Here is a 14,232-nt window from a genome sequence, read left to right as displayed (position 1 = left end):
GCTGCAAGCAGTCTGGAGGCAACAAAAACAAATTGATGGTGGCAGAAATAGGAGAATCCCACTCTGTCAGAAGATGAGTAAGCTGAACTTGCCTGACATGAACTCTAGCTGACACAAGCAAGGTGGAATCAAAGAGTGGGCAACTTTCGACAACCCAGGCTTCACAGCCCTGACCACTGTGGATGGCCATGATTATCTCCAGACAAAATGACTGTGAGTAAAAGGCTTACATACACTTAAATTAAACACAGCAGGGTTTTAGTAATCTCTGTTTGCATTTTACTTTCTGTTAAGAAGGAAATTGCTTGGACTTGGAACATTTCATTTAATGGCATTTTTAGTTACCTTTTGGACTTCTAATGCCACAGTCTAAATTCACTCCGAATTACCGAGTAAGACATAGGACACTTTTGTCTTTTTTGTTTATTTTTTTAAAATTGCAGTAGCTTCCTTACCAATTTTACTAAATTAAATGTGTTTTAAAGCATCTCAGTTCTTGAAACTTAATTATCCCAATCTCTGGGTGAAGTATAGCAAATAATACAAACCCCATTTATGTAATTTATTTTGTAAAAGACAATAATGGGATGCAATTGTGCTAATAATATATTCATTTCTGTATTTTTTTTTCCTTTTTAACAACAACTTATCAAAACCATGTCATTTTGAAACAAAAGCTTTAAGGGCATATGGAGGGTTTGGTTTGTCCATATACTGCTTTTTGGAGAAGGAGAAAAACTGCATAATATTATGTGCCATTGGAATATTTTGAAAGATTGTGTTTTGTTTCCTTCATTTTATTTTTCCATCAGTGAGTATTATTGACAGACACTCATAATAAACTATGAATAAAGATCATGGCTTGTAATTGTAATGCATAAATAAGAAGAAAAATATGTAAGTACTTCAGTAGCTGAAGCACCATTTATTATGTCCCAGCAGAGAAAAATTTAATTGTTAGACCACATAGGGTCTAGGAAACTTTGGTTTAAACTCAAGCATAATAAGAAAATCTCAAGCATAATAAGAAAATCTATCATTCTCCTTCTTGTTGAAAATGAGTGTTTTGAAATCCCTGAGTCCATGATTATGTATTGTTTAATACTGATATTCTTAATGCAATCAGTTAATTGTTCTAATTTGCTGAATTGCACCTGCTGCATTACTTAAAGCCTAATTAATTGGCTTATCTTTTACTCTTGGAAGGTGGGTAACTAGACTATGGTCCCAAGATTGTACTGCTAGATGAGTCAGGGAGTGGTTGAAGGATGTGACCATTCAGAGAGTTGGGGCGCTGAATCCTGTTTGGCTCAAGCCCAAATAGAACAAATATAAAAAGTACTTTCTCGGGCTTCCCTGGTGGCACAGTGGTTGAGAGTCCGCCTGCCGATGCAGGGGACACGGGTTCATGCCCCAGTCCAGGAAGATCCCACATGCCGTGGAGCAGCTGGGCCCGTGAGCCATGGCCGCTGAGCCTGCGCGTCCGGAGCCTGTGCTCCGCAACAGGAGAGGCCACAACAGTGAGAGGCCCGCATACCACAAAAAAAACAAAAACAAAAACAAAAAGTACTTTCTCTACGAAAAAAATCTGCAAACAAGCAAAAGTAAAAATAAAGAAATAATAAAAACCCTCGAGCAAGCTAGCTAAGTATAGGTAAATATGCAGACATGTATGCTTTATGTATACACATCTTTCAGCCTGTATATAAACATATACAGGATAAATATTTAAAAATATTATGCAATAGATTGCACAATATTGTGCAAAGGAATAAATATTATGCACACACAAATATGTGTAGATGGACAGATAAGTAAGTAGAATGAGAGAATTTTGACTTATTCAAAGGCAGAGGTCTTACCGGCTTATAGATTGAGATTAAGTTTCAGCAGGAGCAAACCAAGTACCCCCTTTTTGGTAGGCAGTGGAGGGACCTGTTAGGTCCCCATGGAGCAGAGTTGTGGTCACAGGTCTCAAACCACCTAATGATTTGGTGGGAATGTGAGTGGGAGCCCTGTTCCTCCTCCCTCCATGCTCCTTACTGCCAGCTCTTCCTTTCCTTAGTGACCCAGTCTTATGGCTTGACTGCGTGGCTTCCGTGCTAAGGGAGCTGCAATCATGATCTGATTGTTAACTGCCTGTTGGTCAGGCTCATCCTAGAAGTGCGAGATATTTCAAGTTCCTTACTGATTCCTAACTACAGTTAACTTACTTTGACAATCGAAGATTGATAGTAGAATTATTTTAATATTGATTTGAATACACCCTTTCTTCCCTGACCCACCCTCTAATTTTTAATCTTAATTAGTTGAGAGTTAATTATATATGTTACCACCTCATCAATATTTTAATTGTTAACAGGGCAATGTAGATGCTCCACATACTACACTTAGGAAGCACATTTTTGACTTTATTATGGATTTCACAAGGATGAAACACTGGTTGGTGAAAGAAGGCACTTCACCTTATATCCTGAACCTTCTGTTTCCTTAGAGATAGACTTGTTTACAATATCATTAGGGAAAAAAGAAATAATTTGTCTACTTTAAAATTTTATTTCAGTCTTCTGTGATTATAAACAAGGTGACATTCACCATATTAGATATGTAGTTTTTCATATGCTGATCTTTCCTGAGGTGGTCAAAGAAGGAAATCTAGGTGACAAGGACTGGAGACCTCTCCAGTATATTGTGCTGAGCAGTGGACACTGAGGGTCCTCAAGACTAGTTACACCTTAGTGATGTCTCCCCGATAATGATACCTTATTTGACACACTTACATACTGTGTCATATTGTGAGAGTTCACATAAAATTTCACTCTTACCTAGTTTTATAAGTGAAATCACAACTGAACCATGAGATTTAAAATATAAAATTTTATGGATTGGCTAAAAAAAAGCACAAATTGTTCAAATGTGAAGATTGATGTGTGATCATACATCCCTAAGCATATGAAAAAGCAACAAATATATGTATATAATTATGGGTGTATATATGCAGTATGTATATGCACACACATATATATATAACAAAATTAAAATTATACATAGTGTACTAAATTAAAATTAGTTTTCCCATTAGCTAGCATATGCTTATTTATGCAGAACTCAGAAGATCTGAATTTCATCTTATCCTCTCAGGTTTACAGGCATTTAAGCACATTATTAGGAACTGTGATTATTCAGCACACCAACACTCAGGTATCACACAACTTCATTACTACCTGATTAATTAACCTGCTTAAAGTGTGAAAGTTGGCACCTTGTCATTAGAATCCATGGGAATAACTAATGAGAAACGATGAAATAATTTGTTCCTCAATTAAAAAACCTGAAAGAAGAGGTTTTGTCTCATTATTCTTGTTTCCTGTTATCACCTATACAAAGCCAAGAAGATTTTGCAAAACTTACTGTCTAAAGAGAAGAGGCTATGTAACATCTCAGGGAACATTTCACAGATATTTAATAAAATGTGGTGTTGCTCAACAGCAAAAGGTAAGCCAGAAAGGCTCCTGGGATAACATATTCATTATAGAGCATCAATATGAAAATGAGGTACATTCATCTCATACCTGATGTTGAGGTTTAAATGAGGTTTCTAGATAAGAAAAGGGAGAAAGGAAAGTAATCTAGTTCAACTTAGATCTGTCTAAAGAGACTTCAGAAAAAATATCAGGAGAGGTAATTAGTATTGGAGAACTAATAAATTACAACATTTCCGTATATTAAAAAACACAGCCCCGAGCCCCAATTTCCCTCAATATGACTGATTTTATTCAGTGGCCACATTTACAGTATCACTCATATTGGGAAAAAGGCAGTAAAGGTATTCATTTCAATTGCTTTCCCTTGTCCACATTCATGAGATCATGCATATCATATAACAATGCTGAAGCATCAAAGGTACTTTCCTAGCTTAGAACTTTTTGTAATATTTATAGATCTATCCTCCTCCCCACAAGGTATTCATAGAGTTCACAAATGCCAATGAAATAAATGTCTATTGTTTAACATTAAAGTAAAGAAGCCAAAAGTTTTTCTTGGAGGTAAAGTGAACAATCTTTCTCACACTGATTATTTTACATACATCTTTTCAGTTAGAAAGAATTTCATGCTCTGAACCATGGCAGGATATAGACTATAGAATCTATCCAATGTAAAGCTAGGCATAAATGAATACAGATGTTAATTAATTGGATATCCCTATTTAAATTCCTTGAAATATATTCTGGATCATGTCTCCTGCTTCCTCGTATAAATCTTGAAACTGAGGCCACCCGCATTTAGTGAAGGAAATAGTTGGATTTTTAAAAACCACATGCATGTTTTTCCAAAATCAAGATTTTTTGAAGATAATCACAAAGTTTCAAATAACAAAATTTAATTAATCCACTTTAGAAAAAAGATTCATATCCATTTTTTTACTCTAAGCTTTATAATTTTATTCAGTTGCAAAATATCCCATAAGAAAAAAAAAGAACGGGCTGTTGGTTGGTAACACACTCGAAAAATCTCTGCTTTATTTCCTGAAAGAATTTCAATTAGCATATAATGAAAAATTTAGAGTCAAGTCCAGCATATATTTAATGATAATAGCTGATATTTTTTGAGCATCAGTGGCATAAACTGTATGTTAGGCATTTCACATGCAAACCTTATTTATATCTTAGCATTATCAAGAGTTTGTATAATTATACCTATTTACAGACAAGAAAACTGAAGTCCAGTTGTGTTTTGTATCTTGTCAGACTTTATATTCTGACATGAAATTCCATAAACTTGCTGGAAATTGCTTCTAATCAACAAAGTATTCTTATTTAATACAACCTATTAATAAATGCCTAACTACACTACAGCATGGGATTATTTATTTGTTTTTAAGGATGTGAAACAAAATTTACAGGTAAAAACAGTTTGATGTAATCAATTATAAAACAAAAACAATAGTTATATTCAAAATTAATCACACACATTCTTCAGAAATTATATCTGTAATAGTGTAACATTATTGACAGATAGTATCATGAATATTAAATTGAGTAATTAAAATTTGCCAAAAATAGAGAACCAAGAAAATAATTTGCTAAACATAGAGGTATCAAGGAAAAACTGCATAGTCATTTTAATAAGGTATATCCTGCTAAGTAAAAAAAAGAGAAAGAAAGAAGGAGGAAATGAAATAAAGGAGGTCCTGGTCAGGGCAGCTTTTTTATCTTATTTGTATAAGATTGGCTATTTAAACATTTATGCCAGTCCAAAGTAAAGGGAAAGAAAATGGCCTAAAACTTTAAAAGTGTCAATATCATTTTAAGGTAAAAAAACAGCTGCATTTAAAATGATGAGAAGATTACCTGTGCTTTCATTTTTAGGTCAAAATTTAAACTTTAAAAATAAAGTGATACTTAAAAGATGATGTTTTGAGAACAAATATTTAGGGCAATAGAAGATTAAAAAAGTAGATTTGAAATTATATGATGACCAATAATGTGTCATGGGAAAATAATTAAATAACAAATATAAATAAAACTGAATAGACTGAAAAATGAACCACAGATAAAGACACTATCTTAAGGAAAGTAGTTAACTCAATAATAAAAGTAAGTAGTCTGCCTAGAATAGCAAGGTGTTCCCAACCCTTATATATATTTGATACTAATACTTATATCTTTTTTCACTAATGTGCAATATATTTTGTGTACAGCCCCTCAAAGACATATGAGGGGCTGTATACAAAATACAACCTGAACACATCTTGTTGTGTTCAGTGATGTATTAATCATACCTTAGTACTCAAATATATGAATTTATATGAGTATACATGTTGCATGGCAACATCTATAAGTCTGTCTCCATTATTAACTAATATAAAACATTAAATTTAAAAAGTTCATAGTCGGGCTTCCCTGGTGGCGCAGTGGTTGAGAATCCGCCTGCCGATGCAGGAGACACGGGTTCGTGCCCTGGTCCGGGAAGATCCCACATGCCGCGGCGCAACTGAGCCCGTGAGCCATGGCCGCTGGGCCTGTGCGTCCGGAGCCTGTGCTCCGCAACGGGAGAGGCCACAACAGTGAGAGGCCCGCATACCGCAAAAAAAAAAAAAAAAAAAAAAAAAAAAAAAGTTCATAGTGGGCTTCCCTGGTGGCGCAGTGGTTGAGAGTCCGCCTGCTCATGCAGGGGACGCGGGTTTGTGCCCCGGTCTGGGAGGATCCCACATGCCGCGGAGCAGCTGGGCCCGTGAGCCATGGCCGCTGAGCCTGCGCGTCCGGAGCCTGTGCTCCGCAACGGGAGAGGCCACAACAGTGAGAGGCCCGCGTACTGCAAAAAAAAAAAAAAAAAAAAAAAAAAGTTCATAGTTTCAAATTGCCTGCTGTCATTACCAACTTTCACGTGTAAATGGACATTCTTCTGGCTTTTATTCCACCTATGAATCATTCTATAGGTGTAATAGTTACGTCACTGCATTTTGATCCATTTATTCGCAGGTCTCCAGGCTACCAGGAAATGGGTGTCTGCACTGGGATTGTGATTGGGAAGCTCTGAATTAGTGGCATTCCTGATAATGTTTTCAATTTATTTTTATGTCAGTAGTGAGAAGCATTACTATTGTTTAATCTTATCTTCACTTCAGAACTTAAAGGGAGCGTATTGTGCAACTTCCTTCCTTTGTTGTCCCCATTAGTAGGGGCCAGGTTCTACCTTATTCAGCATGCACTAGAAAGGAACACAAACAAGAGTAAATCAAGCTAAAAATAGTCATTGCTCCTCACATCACTGCTTTGAGTCCAACCAGACTTCTTGCATGTCCCCTCACTCATGTACTAAGACTGAGGTCTGATCACCTCTAAGAGGCTACATGGCCATCCTAGGGTTCTTGACATGGTCACTGTCATCAACTACAAATGCTAGTGCTTGAAATTCAACTTAGCTCATATCTAAAAATGAACAATGGAACAGCATGGGAAACTTTCTCAAAGGTGTCACTCCGTCTCCACAATCAATTCATGTAGGAAACGTGAAATTGTTCAGTTTCTGAAGACAGCACCGCCCCTCCTTTATGATATTATTCAAGAAACACACTGAACACTACCTAGAACACAACCTGGGAAATTGGATCATGATTGTAGAGTTTTATATCAATCACACAGGAAATCCTTATAAATGGGATCCTTCAAAAGAGATTGTACTCTATTAAATAAGCTATAGTCATATTTAAATGAAGCAGGGAATACATTTTAGAAGTGTTTTAAAATTTAAATTTCTCAGTAGGTTTTTAATCATGAGAAATGTACATGTATAAAACCCTTCTTTGCATTCAGTTAGCCCAGGTCAGTTTCCACTTTTTAAAAAAATACGAATACTATCTATTCACCCATTGAAAAGATTATTCCTCTTAAGAAAATGGTGATACTTAAAGAGTTGATAGCTTCCTAGATTGTATTAATGATGGAAGGTAAGATATGACAAATGTTTAAATCACTATTGGTACTTGATCATTGTGTCTGGTTACAAAGGGTGGGAACAGAGTTGGATCATGTTCAAGTACTCTAATGCATGCTAGATATTTTATGCACTTTGTTCACTTTTTACAACATTCTGAGTGGTAGAAAATATGATCCCATTACATAAGTGAGGATACAAAGTAGAGGGAAAGTAAGTATCTAATTCAGGAACATTGATATTAGTTGTTGAGCTAGTATTTGGACTTTCCAAAGTTGTCAATTCTAGATATCATGTTTACTTATTTAGCTGGTTGTTTTTTCTCTCTAAGCCATGCAGTTTCCTATCAGTGACATGTGAATAGCAGGTTACCTTAAGGAGCGAAACTCTCTCCATCAGGACTAGTGGGTAGAAGTGGATGAGTGTGACATTGATAGAGTCAGTGTGCTTTGTGGCCATCAGCTCTCTTCCAGGTGCAGCACAGGAACGCAGGGGTCTGAAAATGCAATTAACTACTTCAAAAGCTTTCTGCCCATTGCTACTCTGACATTTAAGATTTTTGACAACTTGTTACATTTCTCATCTCCCCTTGAAATGCTGTTTACCAAAGGAACATAATCCTTGTGTCTAATTTATATTCTACTTATTAAGCAATCATGGACTTGTCACTAGGATATTAATTTGAGTTTAGAAACAAATTAAGTTATTTAACTTGAATATGTCAGTGGTGTCTTCACTCATGAACAGATAAACTGAACTTATTTATTGATAAGGAATTATTTTTGAAGCCTCAAAATTATTTCTACTCTTTTGAAAAAATAAAGTATGATGTTTAACTCTCCAACAATATTTATATTGTGTTTGTATCAAATCATGGAGATTATTGTGTCATTTGTAAATTCCCATTTGTACATTTCCTTTGGTATAATGGTATAACTTTTGTTTTTAAGTAGTGGAATCTCAAAATAAATTGCAAAACAAATCAATCTCCAATAGATAAATGAAAAATGTGCAATGAAGCTAAAAATATCCTCCACCAAGGTGCTAGTTGGCTGTGTTGCTTAGCTACCCATGACCAAACAGGCTGACAGCACCATGAACTTTCTGGCTGAGCTGGGTATAATTACCAACCAAGTTTCCATTTCATTAAGTTCCACTTACAAATCTTGAGAATTTTGAAATGTGCATATGTAGAAGATTTCACCATCATAAATGAGGACAAAATTTACTTCTTTAAAACAAATGATTTCCACGATGTGCCTCTGGGTAACTTAACTAAAGCTTTCAAAGGTTGAAATAATGACACTTTTGAAGGCAAAATTCTATTTTTAAAGGAAATAACTATAGTCAAAGACTGAGGGGCAGGGAATATTCTTTCTCTTTTTTTAAATCATAAAAATTGTTTTTTTTTTAAATTTTTCCTTTAAATACAAGTAAAATTTTGAATGGGAAACTTAGGATTGCTTTCTCTTCCTGCAAAGCTACAAAACATTGATTTTTCTTTTCCATCAGAGGTAATCGTTTCATGCTTTGTCCCCAGTTCTAATGTTTAAATGGAGGTTAATTCCTGAAATATCTTAGATGATTTAGCAGAGTCCTGTACAGGGAACACAGTAGTTCAGTTCATCAGACAACAAAGCCCATTAGCAGATATTACCAAGTCACTACTAAAAGGCAAGAATAAAGGAAATGCAAAGATTCATATCCCTTCATAATTAACACACAAAGCTTTGAGTGCAGATTACAGTAGGATTATGGTGAATTAAAGAAGTACATCTGGTGCTCCTTTTATAGATTTCTTATTGTTTATCATACTTATCCGAAATATATATGCATTCATTTAATTCCATAAGAGTATAATTGAAACAAATAGCTGAAATCCATTTATACCATCTGAAAGTAAAAAAAGATTATGTCTCAAGCACAATTTGCATCCATTTACAATGTAATAAACTGGACAACATTTTACTGTTCCATTTCCTCTACTCTCTGTATAGAGACAAAATTTTGTCCCTCTGATATTGGCTGAATTTGTGTTATTTTAAAAATAATTTTAAAATATATTTATCAAAATAATACATGCTTAAAGTGTTACAGCCCATAGTACAAACAAGTTTATGATGAAAATAACCAGTCTCTGGCTTCTTTCCTTACTATCCCAGTCCTACGGTTTTGGGGTTTTTAAAGAAGTTGATGTCTTTATTGAGATGAAATTCACATAGCATAAAATTTATCAATTTAAAGTAAACAATTCAGTGACATTTAGCTCATTCACAATGTTGTGCCTCCACCACCTCTATTTAGTTTCAAAACATTTTCATCACGCTAAAGGGAAACTCAGCCCTTCTTTCCAGCCCTGGCAACAGCCAGTCACTGTTTTGTCTCTGTAGATTTATCTATTCTGGATATATCATATACATGGAAACACACAATATTTGACAATTTGTGCTTAGATTCTTTCACTTAGCATAGTGTAATAATTTTTTTTTTTTTTTTTTTTTTTTTTTAGTATGTGGGCCTCTTACTGTTGTGGCCTCTCCCATTGCGGGGCACAGGCTCCGGACGCGCAGGCTCAGCGGCCATGGTTCACGGGCCCAGCCGCTCCGCGGCATGTGGGATCCTCCCGGACCGGGGCACGAACCCATGTCCCCTGCAACGGCAGGTGGATTCTCAACCACTGCCCCACCAGGGAAGCCCGCATAGTGTAATAATTTTGATTTTAATTCTTCTGGAGAGTATCCTCATAATTTTTGAAAGTACATTTATATCTCTGTGTCAGGCAATATCTGTTGACTTCTTGATATGACATAAGAGCATTCATCGTACATTCGCAATTCTCCAATCTTATTCCAGTGTTTGAATTACTTTACTATTTTTAGTTTTTCCATTCCATTTCGTTGCTATTGTAAGTTAAGTGATATATTTAAACTCAGATTTTTTTTTCCTTTTGGGATAGTATTTTACGATTCTACATTTTTCAAATTAGGGTATTCAAATTGCTACATTTTCTTCTTTCTTTCTTTCCTTTTGTTACATTTTATCTTCTCTCAGTTATGCTATACTTTTCCATTGTCAAAATGCATGCACTTATTAATTTTTCAAATATTTATTGAGGACCCACCTTTATTATTGACATAATTTTAATTTGCTTTTAATTTGCTTTTCCTTGCATGTTTATTTTTCTAGGCATTTGTAATTTTATATTTATTTGACATCTGACTTTATCAGATCCCCAATTTTTTCTAACCTTTCAATCAGAATTTTTTATGCTTTAAGACTCTTTTTTCAAAATAAAACTTTTGTCTAAAATCTGTAATCCTCCTTCTTCCATGTGGAACATTTACTTCTTAATTTGTTATAGAGCTTTCACTGTGATCCTTCCCTTCACAGACATGAAGGATTGCAGTCATTATTTCCTGGAATACATAAGTCCATCTTTTGGGATTTATTCCTTTATTTTGCCATTTATCTTCAGATATCTCCCTATGAAAAATGCATTGGAGGTAAATTTTCTGTGGACTTGAATGTTCGAAAATCCTACTACTTTTATTTTACTTGAAAGACAGTTTGTCTGGGTATAAAATTTTGAAAGCATCACACGTTTTCCTTCTAGCATTCAGTGGCACTGATGAAAATTACAGTTCCAATATGATTTTGTTTTTTATAAATAACATTTTTCTCATCTATAAGTTTTGAAGATCTTTTGATTCTTTAGTGTCTTCATTTTCTGTTTGTGGAAGAAATTGCATATCAGATCACCTAGATGGGTGTATTTATGTTTCATATTTTCCAATTCTTTTGCTTTGGAATTATGTTCTTTTTTTTTCTATTTTCTAGTTGTATTGGATTTTTTTTTGATCTACAAGAGCTTTCTCTTTGATGCCATTTTTTTCTATTCTAATATTATATTTGTATTTTCTAGATGTAATATAGCTTCAGTTATCTGTTAGCTCATTAGATTCTTGCTGAGTCTCTTCTGTTGGTGAAGATTGTACATGAGAACCATGAACTGATTTACTTTCCCACTTTGCTTTACATTGAGCTACAGTCATTTGTGCAGTCTTTGGAGCTGCAAAACCATACATGTCAAAATAAAAGGGACTTTATTTTAGGTATAGTAGAGAAATATTGGTGATCCTCAGACTTCTTGTCTAATTTGCTTAAAAAATACATTTGGATGTTTGCTTGGGTATTCATTATAGTCTGTGATCTCATCTCATCTAACTCTCTTTGTGTGTGTGTGTGTGTGTGTGTGTGTGTGTGTGTGTGTGTATGTTCATGCACTGAGGAGGAGTTGTTGTGAACATATTGCCAAGTACAATTGTATAATTTACCTCCATATATCTCTACTGGGCTCCCTGGCAGTCCCATTAACTTGGAAGCTAGACCTTCTCAGAGATTTTATTCAGAAGAACTTCCCCCAATATTGACATGATTCAGTCGCTTACCTCCTTCAACTTATTGCTCATATGTTAGTTTCTCAATCAAGATTATATACTAACTACCCATTTAAAATTGCAATCTGCGTCTTCCCCCAGAATGCCACATTCTTCTAGTTCTCCTCAATTTTTCCATTCTATTTATCATATTTTAATGTACTATAATATACTTATATAACTTGCTATGTAATTTGCTTATTTTTATGCTCCATATTTTGATAAAGGGGCTCTTATTTACATATTTGAATTAGTATTAATTTAAAAGGCTGATGAAGTAATGTCTTACCTAGCAATTTGACTGTTGGAAAAATTTTAATGGAAAACCATTAGTTTATCAATCTTCAATTTAGTAGAGCAGTAAAACATGTTAGGACTTTTGCACAGTAGCCCATTCTAACTAGAGGGAAGGTGGTCATTTTGGACTTTAGCTACTAAGAGAAGTGCAGCTCTTGTTCATATTTATCGCACATCCCTTGGTTTCCTGTTGGTTCATGACATTGCCATAATGATTTTTTAATTGAACTTTTCTGGTTAATACTTCCTTAAGGTTTTATTTTTCTTGTTTAAAAAATTTACTAAAATATATCCCAAAAAGAAATATTGGGATTGGATCAATTAGTAGCTTTAAAAAATGTGTTAAGAGGAATTGGATAATGGCCTAATGGGATTATGTAGAAAACCCCAAAGTATTCATATTTTTAAAGCCAGCAATAAGGAAATCTTAGTCTGTAAACTAAAATCACCTAGCTGGGAATGTAAGGCCAGGTTTTATACATTTCTATACACCTATGGGAAGACTGAATTAATTACAATCCTTCACTTAAAGTCAAAGAAATTGAATTTCTGTTAAAATATTGGAAGATGTTAACAAAATGTGCAAGGCTATCAGTTATTTCCAATGGCTAATTTCTTTTCAAGAATTAGATTCACTATTTTGTAATGTAGAAGAATTCAGTATGAATGGGTACATACTGATGATTTTTAATCAGGATCATTTGTTTCTATGGGTTCATATTAGATGGTATCTACATCTTTGAAAAGTTTTGTTATGAGGAATTAGATGTCTCAATAACTTGTGTGTGTGTGTGTGTATCAATGTTTTCAGGAAAGATCAATAACTTTTGGTTGAAAAACAGCCTTTTTAACTTAGGAAAATGTGTACCTTCTCCCACATATATTTTCCTACATTATTAAGCAAAATTTCATCCACAAAACAGTCAAATGCTTCATTGCCCTTCCTTTCAATTCTCATTATAAAAAATTATAGTGCTGCTCTCCTTTTTTGTCATTAGAAACAAGTAAGAGGTGTTAATAATAAGAGAAAAAAGAGCCATTATGATAGTCCCCTGACAGGCAGACATAAAAACAGATAACTGCCTTTCCTTACCAGTTGACATAATTAACTGAGCATCCAATATATGCACAGCATTGCACTTGCTCCCTTGAAAAATTTTCAAGAATTTAGGGGCTTTTTGCTCTCTAGAGTCTTAAAAAATAAACATTTTTAATAAATAACTTTACTTACTAAATTATATATTATTTTGTTTTATTTATTTATTTTTGTGGTACGCAGGCCTCTCACTGTTGTGGCCTCTCCCTTTGTGGAGCACAGGCTCCGGATGCGCAGGCTCAGTGGCCATGGCTCACGGGCCTAGCCACTCTGCGGCATGTGGGATCTTCCCAGACCGGGGCACGAACCCGTGTCCCCTGAATCTGCAGGCAGACTCTCAACCAATGCGCCACCAAGGAAGCCTTGTTTTATTTATTTTTTGAAATAAAACAAATGAAGGAATATAATATTCTTGGAGTGGGTTAAGTAATGTCAACTTTCCCCTGGTTTTTATTACTCCATTTTTCCTACCTACCTTGAGTCCCTGATCCAGGTAACAGCAGTGTGAGTGAATCTGTGATTTGAATAAAATGAATGTGCTTTCAGGAAACAGCAGTGGATGTCGCTGCTACCACTCCCACCTGCATGGTTACGTGCCCCTTAGTGCTTCCCCTCCTATAGGATTGCAGAATGGAAGAGGTGTCACTGAGTAGGGCTGGTTGCAGAAATCTCCTGTCATGTATACCTCAACTTATCAAATCTAAAGTGAAAGAATGCCAAACTGGGAAGCGCTTCTCATAATGGAAAAAAAAGGTGGGGAACTCAATAAAACAATAAATCAAGGAATGAGGGTATAAATAAGAAACAATGAAGAAACATTTCTCTAAATCCAAGGCAGGTCTGGCTTCTGATAAGAAAAAAATTGATTGGACAGGGCAAGTCTTCAATGAATAAAGTGATTTTAAAATGTAAAATTATATCATTTTTTTTTTAGTTTGAATAAGTTTCATTTTTGAGCTGTCTTTG

The sequence above is a fragment of the Kogia breviceps genome, chromosome 2 (assembly GCF_026419965.1).
Source record: "Kogia breviceps isolate mKogBre1 chromosome 2, mKogBre1 haplotype 1, whole genome shotgun sequence".
Lineage (NCBI taxonomy): Eukaryota > Metazoa > Chordata > Mammalia > Artiodactyla > Physeteridae > Kogia > Kogia breviceps.
This window is presented reverse-complemented; position numbering follows the sequence as displayed.